Raw genomic sequence first — 25,713 nt, 5'->3', positions numbered from 1 at the left:
TTTATACCAGGAATGCAGTGCTGGTTCAATATTAGGAAAACTATTAGCATAATTGACTATATCAATAACCAAACAAACAAAAACCATAAGACCATCTCAATAGATGCAGAAAAAGCATTTGATAAAATCCAACATCCATTCCTAATAAAAACACTTGAGAACATAGGAATAAATGGACTTTTCCTTAAAATAGTCAGGAGCATATATTTAAAACCATCAGTAAGCATCATATGCAATGGGGAAAAACTGGAACCTTTCCCAGTAAAATCTGGAGTGAAGCAAGGTTGCCCACTATCACCATTATTATTTAATATCGTATTAGAAACACTAGCCTTGGCAATAAGAGTCGAGAAAGATATTAAAGGAATTAGAGTAGGCAATGAGGAAACCAAACTATCACTCTTTGCAGATGATATGATGGTATACCTAGAGAACCCCAGAGATTTTACTAAAAAGCTATTAGAAATAATTCATAATTTTAGCAAAGTAGCTGGCTACAAAATAAATCCCCATAAATCCTGAGAATTTTTATACATCACCAACAAAACCCAACAGCAAGAGATACAAAGAGAAATTCCATTCAGAATAACTGTTGATACCATAAAATATTTGGGAATCTATCTACCAAAGGAATTATGAGCAAAACTATAAAAAAGTCTCCACACAAATAAAGTCAGACTTAAATAATTGGAAAAATATTAAGTGCTCTTGGATAGGCCGAGCGAATATAATAAAAATGACAATACTCCCTAAACTAATCTATTTATTTAGTGCTATAGCAATCAGACTTCCAAGAAAATATTTTAATGATCTAGAAAAAATAACAACAAAATTCATATGGAACAATAAAAAGTCGAGAATCTCAAGGGAATTAATGAAAAAAAATCAAATGAAGGTGGCCTAGCTGTACCTGATCTAAAATTATATTATAAAGCAGCAGTCACCAAAACCATTTGGTATTGGCTAAGAAATAGATTAGTGGATCAGTGGAAAAGGTTAGGTTCACAAGACAGAATAGTCAACTATAGCAATCTAGTGTTTGACAAACCCAAAGATCCTAACTTTTGGGATAAGAATTCATTATTTGATAAAAACTGCTGGGATAACTGGAAATTAGTATGGCAGAAATTAGGCATGGACCCACACTTAACACCATATACCAAGATAAGATCAAAATGGGTCCATGACCTAGGCATAAAGAACGAGATTATAAATAAATTAGAGGAACATAGGATAGTTTATCTCTCAGACTTGTGGAGGAGAAAGAAATTTGTGACCAAAGATGAACTAGAGACCATTACTGATCACAAAATAGAAAATTTTGATTACATCAAATTAAAAAGCCTTTGTACAAACAAAACGAATGCAAACAAGATTAGAAGGGAAGCAAAACACTGGGAAAACATCTTCACAGTTAAAAGTTCTTATAAAAGGCCTCATTTCCAAAATATATAGAGAACTTACTCAAATTTATAAGAAATCAAGCCATTCTCGATTTGATAAATGGTCAAAGGATATGAACAGACAATTTTCAAATGATGAAATTGAAACTATTACCACTCATATGAAAGAGTGTTCCAAATCATTATTGATCAGAGAAATGCAAATTAAGACAACTCTGAGATATCACTACACACCTGTCAGATTGGCTAAGATGACAGGAAAAAATAATGATGAATGTTGGAGGGGATGCGGGAAAACTGGGACACTAATGCATTGTTGGTGGAGTTGTGAACGAATCCAACCATTCTGGAGAGCAATCTGGAATTATGCCCAAAAAGTTATCAAATTGTGCATACTCTTTGATCCAGCAGTGTTTCTATTGGGCTTATATCCCAAAGAAATACTAAAGAAGGGAAAGGGCCCTATATGTGCCAAAATGTTTGTGGCAGCCCTGTTTGTAGTGGCTAGAAACTGGAAAATGAATGGATGCCCATCAATTGGAGAATGGCTGGGTAAATTGTGGTATATGAATGTTATGGAATATTATTGTTCTGTAAGAAATGACCAGCAGGATGAATACAGAGAGGCTTGGAGAGACCTCCATGAACTGATGCTAAGTGAAATGAGCAGAACCAGGAGATCATTATACACTTCGACAACGATATTGTATGAGGATGTATTCTGATGGAAGTGGATTTCTTTGACAAAGAGACCTAACTGAGTTTCAGTTGATAAATGATGGATAGAAGCAGCTACACCCAAAGAAAGAACACTGGGAAGTGAATGTGAACTATCTGCATTTTTGTTTTTCTTCCCGGGTTATTTTTACCTTCTGAATCCAGTTCTCCCTGTGCAACAAGAGAACTGTTCAATTCTGCAAACATATATTGTATCTAGGATATACTGCAACATATCTAACATATATAGGACTACTTGCCATCTAGGGGAGGGGGTGGAGGGAGGGAGAGGAAAAATCGGAACAGAAACGAGTGCAAGGGATAATGTTGTAAAAAAATTACCCTGGCATGGATTCTGTCAATATAAAGTTATTATTAAATAAAATAAAATTTAAAAAATAAGAAAAAAAAGAGAAAAAAAAATCTATGGGTTTCACCAAATTGCCAAAGGGATCCATGACTCAAAAAAGTTAAAAAGGCTTGACCCTAGAGGGATTTTATATAATTATGAATTAAAATTTAATGTAAACTAAAGAAAACAGGTGTGGCAAGTCCACATTCTTGCATAAAATTCTCAATTTGGATAGTTTTCCAAAAAAAAAAAATGTGTATCCTGGACATTGCTGTAGACTCCAAGTCATTCAATCAATGAACAAGCATATATATATATGTTTATGTATATGCTAAAAGCTGGATATATAAAGAAAAGCAAAAAAGTTTCTTGTCCTCAAGAAGTTTGAATTCTTATGGTAAAGATAGCATTTATATAGTTATGAACAAAAAATATACAAAGTAGATGGAATATAACCTTAGAAGGGAAGACTCTAGCAACTGTGTAGGAATAGAAAAAGCTACATGCTGAAGATGGCATTTAAATTGAGTCTTGAAGAAAGCAACTGATTCTAAAGGGAGAGAATGGAAAAAAAACTAGTGAAAGGCACAGAGGTAGGAGATAGAATGATGATACTTCATGAGGGTGAGGAGCAGAAAGTCAACCAACATGGCTGAATAATAGAGTATGTGGAAAAGGAGAGTCAAGTATAAGAATAACAGAAAAATAAGAAAGATCATAGTAGAGATGAGATGTGAATGCTAAATAAATGATTTTATATTTTACCTGGAGGTTTTAGGGATCCACTGGAATTTAGTGAGTAATGGAACCACATCAGACCTACATTTAGGCAACTGGGTGGAGGAATTGAACTAAGCAGGGACTGAGACAAGCAGACAACAATTAAAAGACTGTAATAATCTGGGTGACACATAATATATACAATAATCTGGGTGCCCTAAATGTGAATGGTGGTAAAAAAAAAAAAAACAATAAGATGGGGAATCTATAAAAAAAAAGCACTATACATTGAATAAAACCAAGAGTTTATATAATTTATTAGTCCCAGAGACCTTTCCAGAATATGGGATCAATGTTCCTAGATACTGGTTATATTCATAAAGATTATAAAAATGAATTTAAGGGGAGAATATTAAAAATCAATGGAGAGTTCCCTGATCAGCTTGTGAATTTACAGGAAGATTAGACTTAATTTGGGATCTTGAGTCTATATGTCCCTTGATACCTCTTCAAGGATGAATTCCACTGATGCAGACTACTTTCACGATGAATCGGTTGACTTCCACTGATGCAGGATGGATGGTTTTTGGTTTTAAAAAATCTTCTTTTTGTGGACTTGTAAAAAAGAAGTTAGCAAAACTTTTGCTTTCTGGATAGCTACAGGATTTGCAAGTCTACTGGTATCTGAAATTTTTCTATGTCCAAAATTGAACTCATCTCAAATCCTGACATTTTGGGTAATTTCTTTATAACTACTGATGACTCTACCTAGTAATCCAAGCCTGACCCCCATTTATCTCTGTCTTTACTGTTTCCCTCACGCTATGCAATCATGACTTTTCAAGACTTGTCAATTCTAAATGCATTCTATCTCAGGAATCTTTGTTTCCTATTTTACTATGTCTACAAGCAGTTTAGTTCAGATTCTTATCTCTTTTCATTGAGAATATTGTATGGTTTCCTTTACAGTCTAGTTTTCAATAGTTTTTCTCCTCTCTACTCTTCAGGCTAAAGACCAAATAATTTTCCTAATATACCAAGCATACCACTTCTCTATCCAAAATTCTGAGCCACTCTCCATTGCCTACCAAATAAAAATATGAGCATATTCTGATCCTAACTTTTCACTTTATGTAACAGGCATAATTCAGGGTAATTGGCCATGGATTCAATCTCAACAAATGTAATTCTAAAATAAACATCCTATGAAAATTGAATTTTTAAAGAATACATGGCAATTATTTATATAAATTAAAGAATAATACAAATTTATAAAAATACAAATCATTCCCCAATTTGTCAAATGATATAAATATGCAGTTTTGAGATGAAAAAATTAAAGCTAAGTAAGGGCATATGAAAAATTGCTCTAATTTTTGGTTAGACAAATGAAATTTAAAACATCTCTGACATATCACTTCATACTTATGAAAATGAACAATATGGCAATAAAAGAAAGTGATAAATGTCAGAGAGGATGTGAGAAAATTGTGACACTAACGCAATGCTGGTAGAGTTGTAAATTGATCCAACAATTCTGAAGATGAACAATTTGGAATGATGCCCAAAGGGATATAAAACTCTGTATACTCTTTGAGCATATGCCATTATTAGGCCTATATCCCAAAGAGATTATAAAAAAGGGAAAAGAACTTTTATGTTAGAAAAATAATGGAAACTTTTTATGTTGGCTAATTATTAGAATCTGAGAGTATGCCCACCTGTTGGGGAACTGCTGAACAAATTATAGTATATGAATGTAATGGAATACTATTGTGTAATAAGAATGAATATTGTGCAGTGATAAATAGGCAGATTTCAAGAAAAACCTGAAAAGATGTGTACAAAGTGATGCAAAGTAAAATGAGAGGAACCAGGAAAACATTGTACACAGAATCATCAGTGTCATGTGATGATCAACTATGAATGACTTAATTCTCAGTAACAACTACTCAGGAAGGAAAATACTACCCATATCCAGACAAAGTACTGATGGTGTCTGAATTAAATACAAAGCATATTTTTCAACTTTAATTTTTTCATGTTTTTTTTTCTTTTGATCTGTATCTTCTTTCACAATGTAACTAATATATAAATATTCTTTTTATGATAGCACATATAAACTATATCAAATCACATAAATTTTTAGAGGAGGGAAGGGGAAGCAGGGAGGGAAAAAAATCTGGAATTCAAATCTTGTAAAAATCAATTCTAGGGATAGCTAGGTGGTGCAGTAGCTAGAGCACCAGCCCTAAAGTCAGGAAGACCTGAGTTAAAATCTGACCTCAGACACTTACCATTTCCTAGCTTTCCTAGCTATAGGATATGTAACCCTGGGCAAGTCATTTAACTCAATTGCCTCAGCAAAAATAAATAAATAAATAAATAAATAAATTGTCTTGACATATAATTGGGTAAAATATAAAGTACTATTTTAAAAAAAGACTTATGTGGGAAAGTGGATTTGTAAATAGAAAATTCTTAAGAGACCATCAAGTTCAACCAATGTATTTTCAAGATGAGAAAAGAAAAAATGAAATGATTTGACCAAAGTCATAGCTAAGAAACATGAGGCATTATTTGAACTTAATTTTTCCTTTTTTTAACTTATTCACTGGACTACTTATCTGCCCTTGTTAGAAAAAATAATCATATCCATATTCATATATTTATATTTAGATGTTTATATATTAGTTATTGCTATTGTTCACTCATTTGTTCTGAGTCTAAAGTTGGGAAATTCTAAATTGAAATCCAGCCTCAGAGAACTATTAGGTTGTAGCATAAGAGTGTGATATAAATAAGAATTGAATTGTGAATTTTTTTCTTTCTAATCCATCAATTCTTTATATACAGACTTAATTATTTCAATTTTCAAAATCCTATTATTTTACATCATAATTTTACATTTAATGAATATTCACTGAATTAAATTTAATTTAGTAGAAGAGACCCCCTTATTATCAAATGTTCTGACTGCCTGAAAAGCATAAGAACATAACCTTGAATAACAAAAATTAAAAATAAATATTTTTATATTTCACATTCTTTTGAAGTTTTGCTTTGATAATTCATCATTACCCAATGAAGATATCAAATAAACAATCAATTAACAATCATTCATAAAGTACCTATTATGTGCCAGGAACCATGCTAAGCATTTCTCATTTGATCCTCACAAAAAGCCTAGGAGTTGGTGCGATAATTATTCCCATTTTATAATTGAGGATACTGAGGAAAACATAAGGAGACTTGCAGAGGGTTGTATAGCTAGTAAGTGTTTACGGCCATATTTGAACTCAGTTATTCCAGCACTCTATGTATTATACAATATTATAGATGCTTTAGAAAAATAGAAAATGGTTCTTGAGTTCCATCTTATAGTAGAAAAGAGAGATTCTATGATGTGAAAAAAATGAGGAGAGTATATGTTAGTGGAGATAGTGAATGGTTTGAAGATGAGAGTTGGAATTCTTTGTTAAGAAACAGTAAAGAGAACAATCAGCCTAGCTGAACCACAGGATACAGAATAGAGGGAAGAATGTATAATGAAACTTAGAACAAGACTTAACAACTAGAAACTTAACAGCTAGACTAAAAATAGTGTTAAAACAAGAAGGCAATTTCCTGATCAATGATGTACCATGTTCAGGATATGTAGTTTATAGATAACACTATCTGTAATAGTCTCTTCAGTAGGTATGGCCACACTTATTCAATAAACAATCTAATCACAAATCCACTAACACTGAGAGAATAAATAGAACTCTAGTTGTCTCTTTAAATTAGAATATAGGCTTCTCCAAAACAAGGGCTAGCACTCTTTGAACTTGTATTTTCAGCTCCAAGGACTAGAGCATTAATGTCAGATTGAAATAGAAAAGGATAGTTAAAACTTACATAAGGATCTCTGTAAACTGTGTATTGATTTAGAAAGTCACAAGTTACCATTAATTGTGTTTTATTGTATTTTTATTACTTATTATTTTCAAATCTTTCAATTATATTTCCCAATTTATATATATATATATATGTGTGTGTGTATATGTATATATATATATATTTACACCTCTGTTCTCTAGCTAAAACTTGAAAATACTTTTTTTCATTTATTAAACAATGAAAAATATTGGTAAGATTATTTAAATGTGTGTATATACATATAAAACTAAGTCAAAATCTTGCCCCACTTCTGGCTATGAACAGAAAACTTTATGCAGAGGTAAAAGAGGAGGGCAAGGAGTTTCTTCATCCTGAGTCCTCCCATCCTTATGAATGTGATATACGTTATGCACAACAACTGCGGTATTGATATCCACCCTATATGTAGACACTGAAGAAGATTGTGCTAAGAAACAGCAAAACTAAACCAAATAAATTGCATTCAACCAACATTTATTAAGGGCAATTATTATTAATATAATAACATCATTATGCTTATTGTTAGCAAGCATATATGCTATTTATTATAGAAAATAAGAGGATATGCCCCCCAACTTTAAACAAAACATTCATTATAATGAAACATAGTATGGAGCAAAAGTCAGAGAATAGACATGTCCTATAAATTGTACGATTTGCTTTCTACAACTTTCCTTTCACCATTGGCTGCTACTGCCATACCTAAAACTTTACTTTTAATACAATTTTGAAGGCAGTCATTGAAAGTAGTAAAGGTCTATCTAAAATAATGAGGGCTATACTTTGGAGAAAGGGACCTATTTGCCTAGTTATAAAGGAAAAAATGGGACCACTAAAATGATTTCTTTTTATGAAACTGTCCCTTTTTATAATATAATACTGATGGGGCTGATGCATGCTACTCTGGAATGTTGACCTATTATTTCTCTTACAGCACCTAGAAACTGGTTACTTTCTAAAGATTTATGAAGAGTTGTTTTCAGCAGGAGGAATTTTGTGGGATTCTTTTGAGTTTTTTGAAAATTGGAAGATGATGAAGATATAATGGAAGGACCAGAGTTCTGGGAGTCTCTAAAAGAAAAGCAATATTTTTTAAGATTTAAAAGAGGTAGTTTTTTTTTTTATTGAATGGAAAATGACTCTGGATTTTTATAGGAGTCTGATTATTGGAATCTTTTTTGCATGTTACTCAAGGAATTTTTCTTTTAAAAAATGATTCAATGCCCATGTTGTATGATAGGCAGCCAGAGTTCATAAGATGACAGTTAACCCATGGAAACATTCACCAAGGGGTGTTTCCACTGTGAAATGTATTTTAATATATCCCAAGCATCTAAGGTAATAAAACTAGAGCAATTCAGAGACTATCCAAGGATTATGTGAACAAGGGAAAATGTTTTTGTTTTTGTTTTTCTGAAAAGCTAGACATTGGAAAGGAAAGAAAGTCAAACTGAGACCATCCAATCCCCAAATCTAAAATAAGATATGTACCCCCTTTTCTTCTTCCTCCTTCCTTTCTTTCAAACTTTGCAAAATTAGCATCTTCCTCTTTCTGGAGCAAAAGGCCAAAAATCTATATGAGTCTATTTGTGATCATGTTATGGATATCTTGTAAATTATACTAGACATAAGCAAAATACTATGAAAAAAGTCTAGCCCCAGTAAACTCTTTCCTCTCTCCATTATATAAAGTAAGATTCCTGAGATGATATGGATATGTTTGGGTCATGAAGTTTGTTTCTATTTGACTGTATAATAACTGAACAAAACACAAAATCCAAGATGCTTCAAGGAACTTTTTTTTCATTTTCTTCTCTCTCTCTCTCCCTGCCTGCCCCCATCCATCTGCTTAGTATTCTAGAAAGGATAATTCCTGACTTAAAATTAAATTTTAAAGATAAGCTCACCATTATGGAAATAATAACATGCTTTAAATAAATCTTTATTAAATCTCTGCTTTCTGATATCTATGGGGGGGGGAACCTTTCCCTTAAAAATAATATGTAATATGAGTTAAAAGTTATCAAAAATAAGCTTATTAATAAAATGAACACATTACACATTACTAATGGAGAAAACAAACAAGATAAGTGAAAACTAAAACAAGATAAGTGAAAACTAAACCAGGGAAGACACTGAGAAATTTCGGTCTGGTTAAGTCCTCAATTTACATAAATTTTGTGAATTGTTGCTTAACTAGAGAGAGGGATCATCTCAGCAAAAATTCATGGTAAATTAAGGGAAAAATATTGTTATTTGATTGACCTGGGAAGCCTCATATGATGACAGTGAATTGAGAGGACATGGGGTGGGGAAAAGTCTAAGTTCCTGGATTTCACTCAAAATCAGTTTATTGAAATCAGAACAATCCAGCCTGCTCTGCAGAATTAACACTGTCCCTCTGGATGATACTTATGACTGTGACAATATGTAAAGAAGAGAGATCAAGGCCAAAAGGAAAAGGTGAAAGAATAGGAGTATTTAGAATAAATATCTATAATATAAAATTAGTTGGGGTATAAACATTCCTCAAATAGTGGCAACAGAGTGGTGGGAGTTTTCCATGAAAAGTCCACTTTTTTGGATTTCTGTTTTTCTAGAAAGCTGACAAAACCCCAGATGCTGCTGGAATAATGAGTATGTGGCCCTCAGCATTTTTTCAGACTGCTGGACTAAAATGGATAGAATTATATGCTGTTTGACAAGAGCAAGATTTGACTGGACTTTTTGTCATGCCCTAATTCTTTTAACTTTTTAAAATTTATTTTAATGATGTGCATATTATAAAATTTGTTTGAGCTTTTCTTAATACCTTATGGTGAAAGGTATTTTTAAAAAGGATGTCACATGTAGTCAGCTCAAAATTTTCCATCTGTGGATGATATGCTTTATATCTAATCAGCATAATTGGTTTTTTGCTCTTCCCTTGTGCTTGTCCAATTTGAAACATAGTTTCAAATAGTCTTGCTAGCTTTCTATATCCTCTTCTAATTTCAAAGCTGTGTAGAAAGTATTAAGAAGATTTTAATGGTGACTCAAGGAGCTAACCTTGTGATTAACATCCAGAGCATTTTCTCCAAGAAAGCCTCCATCTGAAACCTTGCTTTGGCTCTGGATTCTTGAAGGTCATGCCATCATTGATCATAGTGCTGAACTTGAAATCATGGTAACTTGAATTTTAATATTTTTTTCAGAATCCACTGGTTGTGTGATCCTGGGCAAGTCACTTGATCTACCTCAACCTCAATAACATCATTTGTTAAACAAGGATTTGGATGCCATATTAGCCTAGAAGATATAGATATAAAAAGGGAGAACTTCTGGCTTCTAGGACTGTATTTTCTAATAGGTATACACAATACATAAAAGGAAAGGTAGACAAGGAAGAGAATTGTTCCTTAGTAATTTGTTGAGGTCAGAGAAAAGGGTGGCAAGACAGAGTAAAAGAGTGTAAAATGGACAACTGGATGAGATGTGAAACATATCTGATTCACCCAAATATAATGGGATAGGTGGGTTTATGCTTACCTATATATCCATCAGGAAAATTCAGCCCTAAGATGAGAACCCAAAGTTCAGTAAATTAATTCCCTCAAGGAGGGAAAAGACAGGGAGGACATGGTTTCTTTTAAAATCTGAATTCAAATCTGAGTTCAGATACTTAATGATTATATAACTATGGGTAAATTATTTAATGTTGTTCACTTTAACTCATTTAGAAAATGAGCTGGAGAAGAAAATGGCAAATGTTTCAGTATCTTTGCCAAGAAAATTCCAAATTGAATCACAAAGAATTAGATGCAACTGAAAAATGTCTGAACAAAACAACAATAATTTAAATTTGATTAATTAAAAAATTAAATATTTATAATGAGATTTGCAGATTTTTAAAGTGTTATATAAATAATAGTTATATAAATGACAAATGCTACTTGGAGGCAAGTCTATTACAAAGCCAGGATTCCAGTTGGGCAGTTAAGGGTTCAGCCATGGAGAAGTTTGAAGGTGACAAGGAAGAATTTTAAGGTCAAAATCCTGCCAGACTTATCTTTGAGAGGGGAAGATGGAATCATAGACCTTGCACAGGACATGCCAAAGCTATTTTTTGGAAGTTGAGTAGATAATCAAAGGCTTCCACATTCTGAACTATGCCAGATGCTGAACATGGGAGTGATGTAGAGAAAATAGTTTATGTGGAGAGAAATCTATACTTTCCAGTTTCAGTGACAGCTTTCATCTAAGAAAAGGTGAAACATGTCTGAACACGATAAATTCTTTAAGATACAATATTTTATAATTGCATGCGTTATACATTTTCAAAATGTTTTCATATATATTATCTCATTTAATCTTTATAATATCTTTTACTCTTTAAGTTTATTTAATCTCATTTAGTCATTACAATAACCAACCATGTAGCAAAGTGTTAATATTCTTATTTTTAGATGTGGAATCTGAATTTCAAAGATATCATGACTTGATCAAGGTCACCTGATTAATAAGAGAAAAAGTCAGTACTTACAAGCCCAAGTCTCCTGTATCTAAGTCCAGACCTCTTTGGATTTTGTTACTCATTCTGAGTCCTAAACCACCCAACTAGGCTGAGTCTTCTTACCCAATAGCCAAATCTTCAAACCTCTGCAGTTTATCCTTTATTTTCTTCATAAAGTGGCTCTGACTCACTTTTAAGACAATCACGTAACTATATCTAAATCCCGATGTTTCAGTCTCATTCACTCAAGAAGTCTTTGTTCTGAATAATTGAGTTTATCCTAAGATTTTTTTAAAAGAGATAGCACCTTATTCCTTTTGAATACCTGTAGGCCAAGCGAAAATATAGGTTAGAAATACAAAAATAGTTGTCATCTCCTCATATGCATTATCGTTTAAAAATATTTTCTATTGATATATTATTTCTCAATCTCCACATATATTTCTATAATAAATTATTCTCTAAGAAATACATAATATATAACATTTTTAAAAAAAAACCCATTTAGTAATATTAGCCAAATTTGTCTTTCTATGCAGAGTTGCATATTTATACACTTCCATCTCTGCAAAGTAATGAGGGGCATATCTTTTTATATTTCTTTTTGTGTTGTTAGATTGGCTTTTATGATTTCAGAATGTTCTGTTTTGATTGTTTTGTTGTTATTGTTTTTCTTATCATTTATACTAGTTATTGTGGATCAACTTTCTTGGTTTCATTTACTTCCTTTTGCATCAGTTCATATCAGCTCCCTAAAAAAAATTCCCAGGACCTGATGAATTTACATGTGAATTCTACCAAACATTTAAAGAACAATTAACTCCAATACTATATATATATATATATATATATATTTGAAAAAATAGGCAATGAAGGACTCCTACCAAATTCCTTTTAGGACACAGACATGGTACTGATACCTAAACCATGTAGGATGAAAATAGAGAAAGAAAATTATAGACCAATTTCCCTCATGAATATTGATGCAAAAATCTTAAATAAAATATTAGCAAAGTGATTACAGAAAGTCATCCCCAGTATAATACACCATGACCAAATAGGATTTATACCAGGAATGCAGGGCTGATTCAATATTAGGGAAACTATTAGCATAATTGCCTATATCAATAACCAAACTAACAAAAATTACACGATAATCTCAATAGATACAGAAAAAAAAATTGATAAAATCCAACATCCATTCCTATTAAAAACACTTGAGTGGATAGGAATAAATAGACTTTCCCTCAAAATAGTCAGTAGCATCTATTTAAAACCATCAGCAAGCATCATATGTAATGGGGATAAACTGGAACCATTCCCAATAAGATCAGGGGTAAAACAAATTTGTCCACTATCATGATTACTATTCAATATTGTATTAGAAATGCTAGCTTTGGCAATAAGAGAAGAAAAAAAGATTAAAAGAATTAGTGTAGATAGTGAGGAAACCAAATTATCATTCTTTCCAGATGATATGATAGTATACTTTGAAAACCCTAGAAAATCAATTTTAAAACTATTAGAAAAAAATCCACAACTTTAGTGAAGTTGCAAGATATAAATCATCACCATTCTTATAAATCACTAACAAAATCCAACAGCAAGAGATACAAAGAGAAATTTCATTAAAAATAACTGTTGATAGTATAAAATATTTGGGAATCTATCTGCCAAGGGAAAGTCAGGAACTATATGAGCAAAACTACAAAACACTTTTCACAAAAATAAAGTCAGATCTAAACAACTGGAAAAATATTAAGTGCTCTTAGATAGGTCAAGCAAATATAATAAAGATGGCAATACAACCTAAACTAATCTACTTATTTAGTGCTATACCAATCAAGAAACTACTTTATTGACCCAGAAAAAATAACAAAAAAATTCATCTGTAAGAACAAAAGTTCAATAATTTCAAGGGAATTAATGAAAAAAATTCAAATTTAGGTGGCCTACTGTACCAGATCTAAAACTATATTGTAAAATAGTGGTCATCAAAACCATTTAGTACTGGCTAAGAAATGGAATAGTCAGTCAGTGTAATAGGTTAGTTTCACAGAACAAAATAGTCAATAACTATAGCAATCTAGTGTTTGAAAAACCCAAAGACCCCAGCTTTGGGGATAAGAACTCACTATTTGACAAAACTGCTGGGAAAATTGAAAACTCATATGGCAGAAACTAGGCATTGACCCACGTCTAACACCATATACCAAGATAAGGTCAAAATGAGATCATGATTTAGACATAAAGAATGATATTATAAACAAATTAAAAGAACATAGGATAATTTACACTCTCAGATCTGTGGAGGAGGAAGGAATTTGTGACCAAAGAACACTGGAGATCATTTCTGTTCACAAAACAGATAATTTTGATTATATTAAGTTAAAAAAAGTTTTATAGAAACAAAACTAATGCAGACAAGATTAGAAGGGAAGCAATAAATTGGGAAAACATTTTTACATTCAAAGTTTCTGCTAAAGGCCTCATTTCTAAAATATAGAGAGAATTGACTCAAATGTTTAAGATTTCAACCCATTGTCCAATTGATACATGGTCAAAGGATATGAACAAACAATTTTCATATGAAGAAATTGAAACCATTTCTAGTCATATGAAAAGGTGCTCTAAATAATTATTGATCAGAAAAGTACAAATTAAGACAACTCTGAGATATCACTACACCTCTCAGATTAGCTAAAATGACAGGAAAAGATAATGACAAATGTTGGAGGGGATGTGGGAAAAGTGGGAGACTAATACATTGTTGGTGGAAGTATGAATGGATCCAACCATTTTGGAGAGCAATTTGTAACTATGCTCAAAGTGTTATCAAACTGTGCATATTCTTTGATCCAGCAGTGTTTGTTAAAGAGATCTTAAAGGAGGGAAAGGGACCCACATGTGAAACTGAATAGATGTCCATCAATTGGAGAATAGCTGAATATGGTATATGAATGTTATGGAATGTTATGAAATGTTATTGTTCTGTAAGAAATGACCAACAGGATGATTTCAGGGAGGCCTGGAGAGACTTATATGAATTCATGCTAAGTGAAATGAGCAGAACCAGGAGATCATTATACATGACAACAAAAAAGATTATATGATGATCAATTCTGATGGACTTGGTTCTCTTCAATAATGAGATGATTCAAACCAGTACCATTTTGGTCAGTGATAAAGAGAGCCATCTACACCCAAAGAGAGGACTGTGGGAACTGAATGTGGTTCACAGTATGGCATTTTCACTCTTTATTGTTGTTTACTTTGTTTTATTTTGCTTCTTTTTTTTTCTTGTGTGGCATGATAATTGTATACATATATTGGATTTAACATATATTTCTACCATCTTTAACATATATTGGACTACTTGTCATCTCAGGATGGGTATGGGGGAAGAGAAGAAAATTGGAACACAGGGTTTTTCAAGGGCTAATGTTGAAGACATTATGTTTTGAAATATATTGGACAGGTCAAACAAATATAATATGTTTTGAAAAATAAAAGGCTTTAATAATAATAAAAAAGTAATCTATGGAGAGACTTTTGGGGGTAGAGCCAAGATGGCTGAGTGAAGTCAAGAAAGTTGCTTGAATTCTCCCAGTTTCCCTTAAAAACCACATGGAATCAAGCCTCTGAAAAAATCTGATGGAATGAAACTACTCTTCTGTAATGTTCTTTTCTCTAAAATATAATTGTTCTCTGGGAGCAGATTTCTTGGGGGAGGGGCAGAGGGGGTTTCTGGAGGCAGCCTTCCTTTCAGTTCAAAGTAATAATCACCTCAAATGCAGCCAGCTGTTAAAGTCCAAATCCTTTATTGTCTCCTTCAAAATAGCCAATTAGCTTTCTTAGAGGCCTATCTCTCTCCTTGGTTCTGAGAGCTCTTGCCACTAGTCCTTTGTCTTTTCCAGCTTCAGCCTCTAGCTCCCTCTGAATCTCCAGCCAGCACAAAGATGGAAGATGGAATGAATCTTGACTCTGCCTCCAAGAGTGGAATTGTGGGTTCTGACTTGTGAATCTCCTCCAATGAATCGTGACTTGTGAATCTCCTGAAGTCTCTAGTGGATTAGTCCTTTAGTGGGCTCCTCCTTATATATGCTCTCTTAAAGGTATGAACACTAAAGGTATGAAAGGTGTAAACTCTGAACTAGAGAACTGTTAAGTATCATGCTAAATTAGATAATTATTGTCTTTATCAATTCCAGTGACTTAGCACCTTGTAAGAATTCTAACATTCTGTTCAGCTCAAGATACATTGGAAGAACTTCAAGAAATATCTGTCCCACTGGGTGAAAGGGGTCCTCAGCCCATCTCAGCCAGTATCTGGGAAAGCTACTTGGAAGGCTTTATCACAGAAGATCAGCAACTAAGACCCTCCATCTTGGCTCAGTAGGGGAACAGCTCAGAAGGCAAATTCAGAAACAAATTAGAAAAGAAAGAGAGAATGTAAAATATCACATTGAAAAAAAAGTGATGACCTTGGAAAATAGATCCAGGAGAGACAATTTAAAAATCATTGGTCTACCTAAAGACCATGACCCCAAAAGAGCCTGGTTAACATTCTTCAAAAAATCATCCATGGTATACTTGAAATATACTAGATATACTAGATATACTAGATGTCCTAGAAATACAAGGGGAAATACTCATTGAAAGAATGCATGAATAATATCTGGAAAGATCCCCACAAGGAAAACTTATTGCAAGGAACACTGTTGCAAAAATCCAAAACTACAACTTCAAGGAAAAAATATTGCAAGCTGCCAGACAAAAACAGTTCAAATATCAAGGAGCAACAGTCAGGATTACTCAGGTAATTTCTTCAATACAGGTAATTGGTAATTTCTTCAATAAATGATCAAAGGGCCTGGAATACCATATTCAAAAAGGCAAAATACCTGAATTTACAACCAAAAGTTAACTATCCCGCAAGACCAAGCATCATCTTTCAGGGGAGGAAATGGACCTTCCATAAAGTAAGGAATTTTCAATCATTTCTATTAAAAAAAAACCAACTAAATAGAAAATTTGATCTTCAAATACAGGACTTTAGAAACATAGAAAGGTAAACAGGAGAAAAATCTACTAAGAGGGACAAGATGGAAAGAGGGGATACAAGTGTTTAAGGGTGGATAGAATAGAGGGAAATACAGAGCTGGTAATCATAAATGTGAATATGAATCAAATAGACTCTCCCATAAAGTAGGAGCAAATAGAGTAGATTAAAAAAAAACACACAGAATTCTACAATATGTTGTTTACAAGAAACAGTTTTGAAACAGAAAGATATAAACAGAATAAAGGTAAAAGGCTAAAGTAGAATGCATTATGCTTCAGCTGAAGCAAAAATAAAGCACGGGTAGCAATTCAGATTTCAGATAAAACAAAAATAAATAGATTTAATTAAAAGAGATAAGAAAGGAAACTACATCTTGGTAAAAGGTACTCTAAACAATAAAGTAGTAAAGATACTAAATGTATTTGCACCAAGTAGTAGAGCATCCGAATTCCTATAGAAAATATTAAGGCAATTAAAGGAACAAATAGACAGCAAAATTTTATTATTGAGGGATCTCAAACTTCCATTCTCAGAATCAGACAAATCTAACCACAAAAGAAACAAGAAACTAAGGAGGCTAACAGTATCCTAGAAAACCTAGATAAGATAAACCTCTAGGGAAAATTGAATAGGAACAGAAAGGAATACACTTTCTCTCAGCAGTACAGGCTACCTACAAAAAATTGACTATGTATTAGGGCATAAAATCTTCATAATCAAATGCAGAAAGGCAGAAATAGTAAATTCTTTCAAGACGATGAAATAATCAAAATTATTTTCAATAAAGAATAAGGAAAGATAGTCTAAAAACCAATTGAAAATTAAATAATCTAATTCAAAATAATGAGTGGGTTTAACAACAAATCACAGAAACAATCCATAATTTTATCAAAGAGAATGGCAATAAGGAGACAACAGACCAAATTTATGGGATGTAGCCAAAGCAGTTCTTAGGGGAAATTTTATATCTCTAAATAGTTACATAAATAAAATAGAGAAACAGGAGATCAATTAATTGGGCATGCAACTAAATAAGCTAGAAAAAAAGAACAAATTTAAAAACCCAAATATAATACCAATTTAGAAACTCTGAAAGTCAAAGGAGAGATTAATCATTGAAAATAAGAAAACTATTGAACTAATTAATAAAACTAAGAGTTGGTTTTATGAAAAAAAACCAACAAAATAGATAAACCTTTGATTAATGTGATTAGAAAAAGGACAAAAAAAACCCAAATTAGATAAAATATAAAAACAGTGAATTTACTACCAATGAAAAAGAAATTAAAGCAATAATTAGGAGCTATTTTGCCCAAATGCATGGCAAGAATCTAACAATCTAACCAAAATGAATAAATATTTACAAAAATATAAATTGTCTAGATTTTAAAAAGAGAAAATAAATTACTTAAATAGTGGCATTTTAGAAAAAGAAATTGAACAAGCTATCAATGAACTACCTGACAAAAAGTTCCAGGGCTAGATGGATTTACAAGGGAACTCTAACAAACATTTAAAGAATTAATTACAATACTATGTAAACTATTTGGAAAAAATTAGGTAAAGAAGGAATTCTGCCAAATTCCTTCTATGACACAAATATGGTACTGATACTTAAAACAGGAAAAGCCAAAACAGAGAAAGAAAATTATAAACCATTCTCCCTAATGAATATTGATGCAAAATGTTAAAATAAAACATTAGGGGACAGCTATATGGTGCAACTGATAGAGCAGCAGGCCTGAAGTCAGGAGGACCTGAGTTCTAATCTGGCTCCACACACTTAACACTTCCTAGTTGCATGAACCTGGGCAAGTCACTTAACCTCAATTGCTTCAGAAAAACAAAAAAAAATTAAAAATAAAATAAAATATTAGCAAAGAGATTACAGCAATTTATCAGCAGGATAACACACTATGACAAGGTGGAATTTGTACTAGGAATGCAGAAATTTATACCAGGAATTTGTAATGGGGAGAAGCTAGAAGCATTCCCAACAGACATATTCCCAATAAGATCAGGAGTGAAACATGGATGCCCATTTTCACTACTATTATTCAATATTGTACTTTATTTTTATTTATTTATTATAATATAATATATATTAATAATAATATAATAAAATATTTATTTATTTATTATAATGTTGGTTTTATTTGGATTTAGCAATAAGAAAAGAAAAATGAAAGGAATTAGAACAGGCTTTGAGGAAATAAAATTATCACAGTTTACAGATGATATGATGATATACATAGAGAAGCCTAGAAAGTTATCCAAATACCTACCTGAAACAATTAACAGCTTTACCAAAGTTCCAGATTATAAAATAAACCCAGACAAATCATCAGCATTTCTATATGTTACTGAGAAAGCCAATCAGCAAGAGATAGAAAAAGAAATTTTATTTTAAACAACTGTAGACAAAATTACATAGTTGAGTGTCCACCTGTCAAGATAATCTCAGAAATTCTATGAACCCAATTACAAAACACTTGTCACACAAATAAAGTCAACTCCAAATACTTGCAAATATATCAATTATTCATGGGTAGGCTGAGATAATATAATATAATAAAAATGACTAAATTAGTCTACTTGTTCAGTGACATGCCAACCAAACTGTCAAAAAATTATTTTGGAGAGCTAAAAAATAATAATAAAGTTCAATTGGAGGAACAAAATGTCAAGAATATCAGTGGAATTAATGAAAAAAATTACAAAGGATGGTATCAATAGTATCAGACCCCAAACTATATTATAAAGCAGCAGTCATCAAAACCATTTGGTAATGGCTAAGAAATAGAATGGTGAATCAGTGCAATAGGATAGATACACATGACAGTAATTGATGACTATAGTAATCCACTATTTAACAAACCCCCATACTCCAGCTTCTAGAATAAAAACTCACTATTTGACTACAATTGCTGGGGAAATTAGAAAATAATATGTTAGAAACTCAGCATAGATTTACATCTCACACCCCATACAAAAATAAAATCAAAAATGGGTACCTGATTTGTACATAAATGTTGATATCATAAGCAAATTAGAACAAAGGATAATTTACCTATCAGACTTTTGAAGAAGAGAGGAATTTATGAAGAACTGGAAGATATTATCAAATGCAAAATGGACAATTCTTATTACATTAAATTAAAAGGTTTTGCACAAAGAAAACCAACAAAAACAAGATTAAAAGGAAGTTATAAACTGGGGGAAAATTGCACTACCAGTGTTTCTGATAAAGGTCTCATTTCTAAAATATATAAAGAACTGTTTCAATTTTATAAGAATACAAACTATTCTTGATTATTGGTCAGTTGATAAGTTGATAAATGGTCAAAGGTTATGAACAGATAATTTTCAGATGATAAAATTTAAGCCAGCCATAGTCATATAAAAATGCTTTAAATCAATATTGTTTAAGCGGGATGAATACAGAGAGGACTGGTGAGACTTACATGAACTGATGCTAAGTGAAATGAGCAGAACCAGGAGATCATTATATACCTCAACAATGATACTGTTTGAGGATGTATTCTGATGGAAGTGGATCTCTTCGATAAAGAGAGCTAATTCAGTTTCAACTGATCACAGATGGACAGAAGCAGCTACACCCAAAGAAAGAACACTGGGAAATGAATATAAACTGCTTGCATTTTTGTTTTTCTTCCCGGGTTATTTATACCTTCTGAATTCAATTCTCCCTGTGCAACAAGAAAACTGTTCGGTTCTGCACACACATATTGTATCTAGGATATACAGTAACCTATTCAACATGTAAAGGACTGCTTGCCATCTGGGGGAGGGGGAGGGAGGGGAAAAATCGGAACAGAAGTGAATGCAAGGGATAATGCTGTAAAAAATTACCCTGGCATGGGTTCTATCAATAAAAAGTTTTTTTTAAAATCAATATTGGTTTGAGAAATTAAAATTAAGACAATTCTAAGGTACCACCTCACACTTCTCAAATAGCTAACATGACAGGAAAAGAGATTGATAAATGTAGGGGGGGGGAAGTGAGACATTAATGCATTATGGATGGAGTTGTGAAATGATCCAACCATTTTGGAAAGCAATCTGGAAGTATGTCCAAAGGGCTATGAAATTGTGAATATCTTTTCACCCAGCAGTGCCACTACATAGTCTGTATCTCAAGGAAATCATAAAAGGAGAAAAAAAGAACCACATGTGCAAAAATGTTTGTAGCAGCTCTTTTTGTGTTGGCAAAGAAATAGAAAATGAGTAGATGCTCATCAGTTGGGGAATGGCTGAATAAGTTGTGCTATATGAAGGTAATGGAATATTATTGTTCTACAAAAATAGTTTATGTACAAGCTAATTTTAGAAAAGCCTAGAAAGATTTACATTAACTGATGCTGAGTGAAAAAAGCAGAACCAGTAATACATTGTGCACAATTACAGCAATGATGTGTTACAAACAATTATGAAAGACTTGATTTCTCTCAGTGATTCAATGATGCAAGGCAATCCCAATAGACTTTAGATAGAAAATAACATCTGCATCCAGAAAAAGAATTATAAAGACTGAATGTAAGTTAACACGTGCCATGTTCACTTCTTCTTTTTTTTTTTTTTTTTTTTTGGTCTCTCCAATGGTTTTTCCCTTTTGTTCTGATTTTTTTCTCCCAACGTGATTCATAAAGAAAGGTGTATTTTAAAAAAGAGAAAAAAAGAAAAGAAAATGTATGGAAATGAAGCTGTTTGTTTTTTTAAATGAAAAGTTGCCATGGAATATACAATGTCATAAGTTTGGGATTGAAACACTCTAATTATTCACTGCTGTAGTAGTTGGGTTTTGTTTTGTTTTGTTTTGTTTTTTAGCTTTTGAGGAAATTAAAAATTAAATATTTTGATCAATATCACATTTTAAGAGCTGCCTTAGAAAGAGTAAAAGCCTATTCTTGTGTCTAACCTGATGCACACCATTCAAGCTATTGCTTAAAAATTCTTAATAGTTTAAAAGTCTGTTCAAATCATGTTGTGACCATGAATTCTATTCTAATGCATGATTTGCATCATTCATCTGGACTTTCCTGGAGCACATGAGATATGCCAGGATGGTTAACAGATGTAAATGCTGCATCCTGAATGAAGATACAGATCTAATAAGCCACACTCTGATCTATCCCTGAAATCCCAGCTCTTATCTCACTCCCTAAGCAAAAAAAAAAAAAAAAAAAAAAAAATTCTGACCTAAAACAGTTCCTTATACATTTTAGTCACAGGAATTATTTAAGTGAATGATATCCTCAACCCACAAAGATCTCTTTCTACTTAAGTCCTTTAGAATTTCTTATAGAATATAAATAAGTTCCTTGTAGGCAAAAACTTTAATTTTAATCACTATTCCCTAAGCATGTAGGACAATGCTAAACATATGGTATGCATGTGATAAATGTTTGATGCTTAATTATTATCTAGATCACTCATTTGGCTTTTTTAACATAATGCTTTGTTTTATTATTTGACTTTTTTCATGTATTTTCATTCTTTCTCATCAATTAGATTTCAAGTTTCTTGAGAGAAGAAATACTTTCATTTTTGGCTTTGTATTCCTACTGCCTGATACAGTTATTCATCCTTTGTTTTGAAAGAGTATCAGTAACAGCAGACATCTTGATTCTTACATGAATTGAAGTGGGGAAAAGTTGCATAAAGTTGTCAGCTTCACTCTGTCTTATAGAGTCATTGAAGTATAAAGCAGGACAAAAGTTAAGACAAGTGGCAATAGTGTGGAATATAGTGGATAACTTTGGCTTCTTCAGTGTCTGACCAAGTTCCAAGCACTTCATAGTGCTTGCTTCAGGTACTTTCATGGCCATTGAAACAACTTATTTTCATTCATTTATTCCAGGGGATGGAGAACTAGGGAGTTTTTACATGCTTGGGGTAGACATTCCCCTAATTCAACAGTGAGTTTGCAGCTTCTTTGTTATCTTTAACCTTGTTTAGCCAATCTGTCTAGAAAGTTTTATTAGAATGTGACTGTGGCAGATGCAACAGATTCTTAGAACCACATACTAGAATTAAGAAAAAAGTGGATACCAAAGGTAAATGATGCATGTCTGGAATATTCAGAGAGGACTAATACTTCCTATGTGAGGGTTTGCCAAACTCTTTCAGGGCTGCTTATCTAGCACATACTATGCACTTAATAAATGTTGTTTTATTGATTGTTTTTTATCTGAACCATTGATTTGACATTTATCACATGTTATCTTCTTAGCTTCTCATGTGTGGGCTTACAATAGGTTTACATTCCCTATTAGGTAGTTAAAAACAAAGACTATATCTTATTTTTTTGTATTCTTTGTATCATTATTATAAGTAGGACTTTCCCATAGTAGAGTCATAGAACAGAACATGAAGTGAGCTTATAGATTCAGTCTAATTCTTCACTTAATAATTAGGAAACTGGGGACAAAAAAACCCAAAAAAACTTAATTGAACTACCTCAGCTCACAAGGCTAGTAAATGGCAGAGAAAAGAAAAAAAAAATCCAAACCTAACTCCCAGACATAGTTTCTTCTATCTAGTGGTTGTTAAAGAAATATTCATTGATTTAATGATTTGTCCTTTCTGACAGTAGAGAATATTCCTTCCCTTTTATCCTTGGAACTCCCATACCCATTATTCTCTTGGAATCATACACATACCTCTAAAATTAAGTTAGAAAAAAATTAATATTTTTTTTACACTCACATCTCAACCACCATCCTAATGCTGCTCTTGAGTGACTAAAATAATTTACTACAATGCCACTTGTTCTGGGTGTGTACTCTCCAGGCTTATGTTCCTAACAGTTCTTTCCTGAAGTAGCTGGATAGTGCAATTGTTAGAGATCTAGGCCCTGGAATTGGGAAACCTGTGTTCAGAACCAGCATCAAAACACTGTGTGACCTTGAGCATCTTAATTAACTTCTGTCTGATTTATCCCTAAGAATGAATGAATAAATGTTATTGTTTTATCTCCCCTACTCCAGACTAAGTTACTTGATTTTATATCCAATGAAAATAATCCTTAAAAGGAACCAAAATAACTACACACACACACATACACACCATAAACAAACTCTCTTGTATTCAGAACAATGGCTATTTTTATATAGAGATCTGCAAGATATACTTGAGCATACCTGTGTTGGGGAGTTCCTCCATGCTTATATACACAGCATCTTCATTGTAAGCAATAGGCAAGTAGGTTAGGATACATATTTCCTTGTATATGTGTGTTGGTCTATTCCCTGACTGGACAATTAGCTAAGCATAGCCCTGGAGTTCAATTGGAGTGCATAAAATTATGTACCCTAGCATAAAGAAACAACAGGAGAACACAAGAAAGCATGAAATCATTTTCAGATTTTTTTTCTTTTGCAGCCCTACTTACTTGCCTAATAGGGAAAATAAATTACTGTTTTTTTAATGTTATTAGTAGTAGCAGTAGCATTTTAATGATAGCATTGAAATATTATTGGCAATCATTTCCAAGAGAATGTTGGAAATTCTTCTGGATTTGTATTTGAGGGATCTCTCTCGCCTTCTCATCCTTCTACAATGTACTCTTTGCTCCAACTTGTGCTACTGAATTCAATGTCATTGGAGTTTTGTCTTTTGAAAAATGTAAAATAAAAATACTTCCCATTGTGTGTAGTCTTCTCATTCCATTTTCTCAATGGCAGCCCCTCTTCAAATTTATAATAAAATGAAAACATGAGTGGTAAATCCTTTCTGAGTCAGCTGCAGCTGTATTTCCTACAGATAATATGTTGTCCGAAATGAAACCAGCTCAGAAAAAAAAAAAAAAAGAATCAAAGGTTATGACATTTAACATAGAATGCCAAGCTCTCTTGAGTAGCAAACAGAGGCACTATTCTCTTGAATTCTCCATCCAGAAATGGTGACCTTCTCTATTCAAGAATTTCTTTAGGCTGATCTTTTTGATTTGTAGGGTTTCTTCCTGGATATTTGTTCCTTTGAATTTGCATTTTTTTTCTTATCATTTACAAAATGTTCTTTTTTTAAATTTCCAATAGGAAATGATATCTTATGTTAGCACTTTTGGCACAATTGGTGTACATCAGCATCCACAGAATTCAAGAATGGCAGAGAAATTCTGACACCATTACTAGAATTCATGGTAATGTTTTCCACACTGTTGTATGAAGTATATATTATGATTGTAAATCACTTGGGAAATCTCTTAAGAGGATCTTGTTACAGAGGAAATAAAAATAGGATCTCATGTCTTATTGTTGCTCTTCAGTCCTTTCTTTAGGATTTTCTTGGCAAACATATTGCCCTGGTTTGCCATTTTCTTCTCAACTAATTTTACAGATAAGGAATGAAGGCAAACAAAGCTAAGTTTCCTGGTCAGGGTCACATAGCTAATAAATGTCTGGGCTATATTTGACTTCAGGTCCTCCTGACTCCATACTTGTTACTCTATATAATGAGCTGTCTAGTAGCCCGTAGTGTCTAAGGTCACTAAATAAATGCCAGATCCAGGATTCAAACCTAATTCTTGGGACTTCCTCAACATCACACAGGTAAAAAGCAGTAGAAATGGGAATTTTTTTTGTCTAACCTGAATTTGAATTCAGGGTCTTTCTAACTCTAGGGCCAGCACTTTATTCCCTTTACCATCAAGCTGCCAAACAATCATATACATTATCATAAATTTAGAATGTGAAGGAAAATTAAATATCAACTTGTCACACCTCTTGTTTTAGAGGCAAAATACTGAGATCCAATCTTAAAGTATGAACGTTAAGACCACTATGGAAGAAAACTGTGATAAAATCATTCTTTCATACATATTTTGAAAATTATAACACAGTAGCGTGGGTAGGGGTCAGTAGCATTGGTTACTGTGTTGAAAGAAACAACTGAAGGACATCAAGAGGTAAGATTAGACAGAGGAAGTCTCTTGACTCTTAGAGAAAGGAAGTCTCTCGACTCTTAAATTAATATTACATTGAGAAATTGGAACTGAGAAAAGGAAAAAAAAGAGAAAGGT

This window comes from Antechinus flavipes, chromosome 4 (genome assembly GCF_016432865.1).
Source record: "Antechinus flavipes isolate AdamAnt ecotype Samford, QLD, Australia chromosome 4, AdamAnt_v2, whole genome shotgun sequence".
In the NCBI taxonomy this organism is placed as follows: Eukaryota; Metazoa; Chordata; class Mammalia; order Dasyuromorphia; family Dasyuridae; genus Antechinus; species Antechinus flavipes.
The sequence above is the reverse complement of the archived record's forward strand: the minus strand, read 5'-3'. Positions refer to the sequence as shown.